General features: G+C 42.7%; 1 long non-coding RNA gene across 2 annotated transcripts in view; it reads right to left on the reverse strand.

Moving 5' to 3' along the window:
- Positions 1 to 4486, reverse strand: part of LOC142070635 (uncharacterized) — a 59000-nt gene extending 54514 nt beyond the window's left edge. For both annotated transcript variants that reach the window (XR_012666568.1, XR_012666567.1), the window contains exon 1: positions 3756 to 4486. This is a non-coding gene — a long non-coding RNA (uncharacterized LOC142070635). The remainder of the gene's footprint in view (positions 1 to 3755) is intronic.
- Between the last annotated feature and the right edge of the window lie 1893 nt (positions 4487 to 6379).

A 6379-nucleotide genomic window follows, 5' to 3' on the forward strand; every position in this document is an offset into this window, starting at 1 on the left:
TCAATCTTTTTTTCATTTGCAGCCCCCTGAAAATTTTTGTCTGGAGATGCAGACCCCTTTGGTTGCGGACCACAGGTTGAAAACCACTGTTCTAAATTATTATCATTGTATCTAACACCCTGTGGTGATAATAGCAAACCATAAATAGGACTAAAAACCTGGAACAGATTCTCAGCTGGTGTAGCATCACAGTAGTTCCACCTACTTCAAAGAGGTTGTACTGATGTAAACTAGCTGAGGATCTGTCCCCATTATCTCATAAGGTCAATGGTATAAAATAATATTGCTAAGGATACATGGTACTATTTTGTGTTGCTCAAAGGAACTCAAACCTTACATTCAAAGTAAGCTACCAATTTCTCCAGCATTCCACCACCAACTGAACCCAGGTTTGCTCAAAACTCCAAGTAAAGTCAGTATAGTCTTGCTCAGAAGTCAGTGAACCTTTTGCTGAACTTACCCTAAGTTATTTTGTGTTTGCTTGTTTGTTTATTTTAATAACTGTTTTATTAAGAATTGTTTGTATTATTGTAGTGCCTATGGGCCCTACTCATGGATCAGGACCCCCTTGTTCGAAGTTCTGTACAAACACAGATCACAAAGACTGTTGCTGCACCAGAAAGATTACAGACTAAGTATAAGACAAAACACAAAGGATGACACTGTAGACAGAAGGGGCATACAAGGAAACAGTGGCACAGTGTTGGTCAGCATAAAAGGCAGTGGTCTCAGCACACCTGTGGCCTAACCGTTATTTTATAGGCATCATGACAAAAGAGTTCTGAGGAGCATTTTGAAGCAGAATAATGAGGTAGCTTCACAGATGTTTACACAGGACTTTTCTCAAGTGTGAGGGGCAAAATGTATGATGTTGCTTGTTTAAAATTCAACAAGTGGGCAATGGAGGCTAGTTTCATGGGTTGATTGGAGGCAGGAGTCCACATCCTGAGAGTGAAAGAGAGATGGTAGGTTGGGTGGGGATTGACCATTAAGGGCCTTTAAAGTGAACACAAGCACCTTCTTTTTGATGCAATAGAGAAGGGGGAGCCGGTGGAGGGAGGCAAAGTGAAGGTGACCTGGTTAACGTGACAGATTAGGGAAATTATCTTTGCAGCAGCCATCTAAATGGACATGAATAGGACACAGTTACATCTGTCAAGGCCAGAGAAAAGGACGTTGCAGTAACTGAGAAGTGGAATGGTGTGAGTAGCTTGGATGATCGCTTTAGCTGTGAGGATGGACAGAAAAGGTAGTATCTCAGAAATGCTATGCAGAAAGCATCTTCAAGATTTGGACATAGCCAAAGATCCTAGAGGATCTAGAGAGAAAGGTTTGAGTCAAAGATGACACCCAGATTACACGCCTAAGTGACAGGAAGGATGGTGGTGTTGTACACAGCAATCAGGAAAGGAGGTAGCGGAGAGGTGGGATTATGAGCTCTGTTTTAGCCATATTGAGCTTGAGTTGATGGCTAGACATCCATGAAAAGATGTCAGAATGACCGCCTGAGATTTTAGTTCCGAAAGAAGGAGACCTGTCTGGAGCAGAGACATAGATCTGAGACTCCTCAGCATAGAGATGGCAGCTGAATTTGTGTTTGAGGATGTGATTACCCAGAGACAAAGTGTGGATGGAGAAGAGAAGGGGACTAAAGACAGAGCCCTGTGGAATCCCCCCCAAAAGTTAGAACAGAGATGAGGAAGTTCCTCTGAAGTAAACACTGGAGGAGAAATTAGAGAGGAAAGAGGACAACCAGGAGAGGAAAAATTGTTGAATATCCTATAGGAACTCTCACTAAATTGAACAAGACTACATGAAGCTATTTCTAAACAATCCAAAAAGAGCTGAATGATTAAATGTGTTATCAAGAAATGGTTTGTGATCGTCAATTACTTAAAAGACAGAATCAAAGTACAAATTGCCTGTTTCAGTCAATTACTGCTAAAATGGAATAAAAGCAGTTTAATTGTAATCAGAACTTACACTATTCAGCATGAATATTAAAGGAAATAATGAGTAGTCATAAATACAGTGACCCATTTATCTCTTTATCTATCTGCTTACCAACCATAAGCATTAAATTCAAGCAAACCGATTCAAAAAGCAGAACCAAGTTAATTAGCTTTACTGAATTAGCGGAACATCTAAATTGGATTCTACTTCAAGGTTTAGTTGAAATTTATCTTAGCTTGGAGCTGATTCTGAAGTGAATAATGAATACATAGGAAAGAGATTAAAAGAATATTTTGTCACCACAAACCATCATAAAAGATATAGTTAAAAGGCTTGATTCCCACCCGCTTGTAATCTGCACCATTGTGCAACAGCAATGAAGGCTGTGCCCCATGATTCCTCTTGGGGGATTCCATGATTGGAGCAGAACTTTAATTTGTAGCTCTGGCTCCACAGAAGCCCAGCTGACAGTGCATTCCCCAGAAGATTTCGCCATGCCCCTTCTCTGGTGAACATCACCATCTCACTCATTGGCTGTACCAATCAACTGCAACTCGCCTCTAGATGAACTTTCTGACATCACAGGCTCTGGTGAATCAAGTCCTATTAGTTTAGCTGGTTGCCATGATATCTGTATCCTTATGCATCAAAAGAGCTGTGGGCGTAACTCACCCCTGTGCAAAGTGCCACTGTGGTGCTTACCGGTTAGGTCCTCAAAATAGGGCTTTAGTGCAACTTAAGTGGTGCGTAGGCCTGGGATAGCCTTTTTCACACTGTATGAATGTAGGTTATTATGACAATATTATACTCCATAGTAGGCATTTGCAATAGGAGCCAATTTTTCTATACCATTCATTATTTTATTTCAGTGTCATTTTAATTCTTCTCTCTTACCTTGAATCTTTTCTGTCTTTTCATGCTAGCTCTTAACAAGCTAAATCAAGTATGTATATATATCTATATACATATGTTACCTTTGGATGGGCTAGAGTTCACTTCATTTCCCGTCTCCAGTGCTTTAAAAAAATAAAAACAAAATAAAAAACTACTCCCATAGAAAATAGCTGGAGACCCAGAGTTCAGTCTCTAAGGATTTTCAGCGAGGATTGCACAGAGTCAACCTCCCCACATTCAAGTCCCAAAAGGAACTAAAGAAATGAATTTAATTTAAAAACTTTATAAAATCTTATGATAAAGAAACAAATAATAATCTATTTTTACAGCATGACATGGCTATTTTATAATCCACAGACATTACCTTCACAGTTATACATAAACATAAAAAAGAAAACAAATTAAAATGTGAACAGTTCAGTCCCCACAGAAATACGACGAGAAGAAACTGAGTATTCCCAAAAGCTTAGGTTCTGTTCAGCTAAGTCTCAGTTAGAGTCTTTGATCACCAAATCTATACAGTTTGCTGAGTCTAAAACAACATCTTCCCTCCACTTGCTTGTAGGAATCTTCAGTTGGAATCCAGGCAGACTCTTCCCCTGCTGAAATCATTCCAAGCCAGTCAGCTAACTGATTAACCAGTCAGTAAAGTGTATAGACTAGTTAAAGAAAACCCTGTTACAAGAAAATACAAAACTAAGAGTAGCAAAATATAAATGACTTTCATTTAAAGAAAAGTTGGTGAATCGCACTAGTTGAGACAATTTAACTAGAACAATTTGGCTAAAATCAAAACAACATTCAAAGCGTACAATTAAAATAGAAATTATTTTTCCTTCCCAATTTCCCCTTGCTATAATTAGCATTGCCCCATGCTTTCCTGTTAGAGGGTAAACAATATCACTAACCTGCTGCAAAATGATTCAGAGTTAGGAACAACAGCTTGTTTCTGCTCCTGGGCTCAGCTTCTCCCAACTCACACAGAGCACAGGGCCTTCTGTAAAGCAGCTGCCCTGACTGTTCCCCTCATGGAGTCTGACCCTAGTGTTGCCGGCACCCAGTGCCGAGAGGCTGAACAACAGCTTGAGTTGGTTTGTTACCCGGTGTGCTACACCCAATAATTACAACGGGGTGGAGAAGCAGAAAAGTTTATTTGCAGCTGCAAAAAGGTACAGGGAGAATAAAATCTTAAATCCTGCACAACAGAGCAGGAAGTTACACAGGCTTTTATACATTTTTTTTTTTAGCATACTTATTTAATAGCAAGCTGCCCCAAGTATTCATATAGCCAGCCAATCTAGTTCCCAGCTAGTTCCCTGATTCTTTGTATTATTTGTTAAACTATACATAAAGCTGCTTTATTTAGCATTGTTTTTTTTATATTTTTTTTGTTTGGCCTTGCTTAATTTCAGGCAGTCTGACTCTGCAACATACTGTTGCAGATTTTTAGCATAACTGCTGTGTGTGCCTCCAGGCGGGGGGGCCAAGGACACTTGGGCCTAGCACGCAGAGCTGCTGCGAGTGCCTCCAGGCAGGAGGAGGGGGGCCAAGGACACCGGGGCCTAGTGCGAGGGGGCTTCATCGACACTCGTGGTCTTCCATCCCCTCGAGTTACCTAGTGGCCATGCCCCAGTGTTCCCAACACTAGCAACAGGGAACTTATTGGAGCATTCCCAAAACTACCATACTCAATTCCAGAAGCTTCTGCATATAGAGTGCTTAATCTACCTAGCAACAATGACCCAGACACAGCTCACTCCTACTCCCCCCGGAATGGGTCTCCTAAAGAGATATCTCCCTATTAAGCACATGGGTTACATACACACAAGCTAGGAATAATATTCCTAGCTCGTAGTATAGCCACAGATTCAGACATGTTTTTTTTTTTTTTTGCCTCTGTCTTCACTAACAAGGTCAGCTCCCAGACTGCTGCGCTGGGCATCACAACATGGGGAATAGATGGCCAGCCCTCTGTGGAGAAAGAGGTGGTTAGGGACTATTTAGAAAAGCTGGACGCGCACAAGTCCATGGGGCCGGACGAGTTGCATCCGAGAGTGCTAAAGGAATTGGCGGCTGTGATTGCAGAGCCATTGGCCATTATCTTTGAAAACTCGTGGCGAACGGGGGAAGTCCCGGATGACTGGAAAAAAGCTAACGTAGTGCCAATCTTTAAAAAAGGGAAGAAGGAGGATCCTGGGAACTACAGGCCAGTCAGCCTCACCTCAGTCCCCGGAAAAATCATGGAGCAGGTTCTCAAAGAATCAATCCCGAAGCACTTACATGAGAGGAAAGTGATCAGGAACAGTCAGCATGGATTCACCAAGGGAAGTTCATGCCTGACTAATCTAATCGCCTTCTATGATGAGATTACTGGTTCTGTGGATGAAGGGAAAGCAGTGGATGTATTGTTTCTTGACTTTAGCAAAGCTTTTGACACGGTCTCCCACAGTATTCTTGTCAGCAAGTTAAAGAAGTATGGGCTGGATGAATGCACTATAAGGTGCATAGAAAGTTGGCTAGATTGTCGGGCTCAACGGGTAGTGATCAATGGCTCCATGTCTAGTTGGCAGCCGGTGTCAAGTGGAGTGCCCCAGGGGTCGGTCCTGGGGCCGGTTTTGTTCAATATCTTCATAAATGATCTGGAGGATGGTGTGGATTGCACTCTCAGCAAATTTGCGGATGATACTAAACTGGGAGGAGTGGTAGATACGCTGGAGGGCAGGGATAGGATACAGAGGGACCTAGACAAATTGGAGGATTGGGCCAAAAGAAATCTGATGAGGTTCAATAAGGATAAGTGCAGGGTCCTGCACTTAGGACGGAAGAACCCAATGCACAGCTACAGACTAGGGACCGAATGGCTAGGCAGCAGTTCTGCAGAAAAGGACCTAGGGGTGACAGTGGACGAGAAGCTGGATATGAGCCAGCAGTGTGCCCTTGTAGCCAAGAAGGCCAATGGCATTTTGGGGTGTATAAGTAGGGGCATAGCGAGCAGATCGAGGGACGTGATCGTCCCCCTCTATTCGACATTGGTGATGCCTCATCTGGAGTACTGTGTCCAGTTTTGGGCCCCACACTACAAGAAGGATGTGGATAAATTGGAAAGAGTCCAGCGAAGGGCAACAAAAATGATTAGGGGTCTGGAACACATGACTTATGAGGAGAGGCTGAGGGAACTGGGATTGTTTAGTCTGCAGAAGAGAAGAATGAGGGGGGATTTGATAGCTGCTTTCAACTACCTGAGAGGTGGTTCCAGAGAGGATGGTTCTAGACTATTTTTTGTGGTAGAAGAGGACAGGACAAGGAGTAATGGTCTCAAGTTGCAGTGGGGGAGGTTTAGGTTGGATATTAGGAAAAACTTTTTCACTAGGAGGGTGGTGAAACACTGGAATGCGTTACCTAGGGAGGTGGTAGAATCTCCTTCCTTAGAAGTTTTTAAGGTCAGGCTTGACAAAGCCCTGGCTGGGATGATTTAATTGGGGATTGGTCCTGCTTTGAGCAGGGGGTTGGACTAGATGACCTCCTGAGGTCC

The sequence above is a fragment of the Caretta caretta genome, chromosome 1, assembly GCF_965140235.1.
Source record: "Caretta caretta isolate rCarCar2 chromosome 1, rCarCar1.hap1, whole genome shotgun sequence".
Lineage (NCBI taxonomy): Eukaryota > Metazoa > Chordata > Testudines > Cheloniidae > Caretta > Caretta caretta.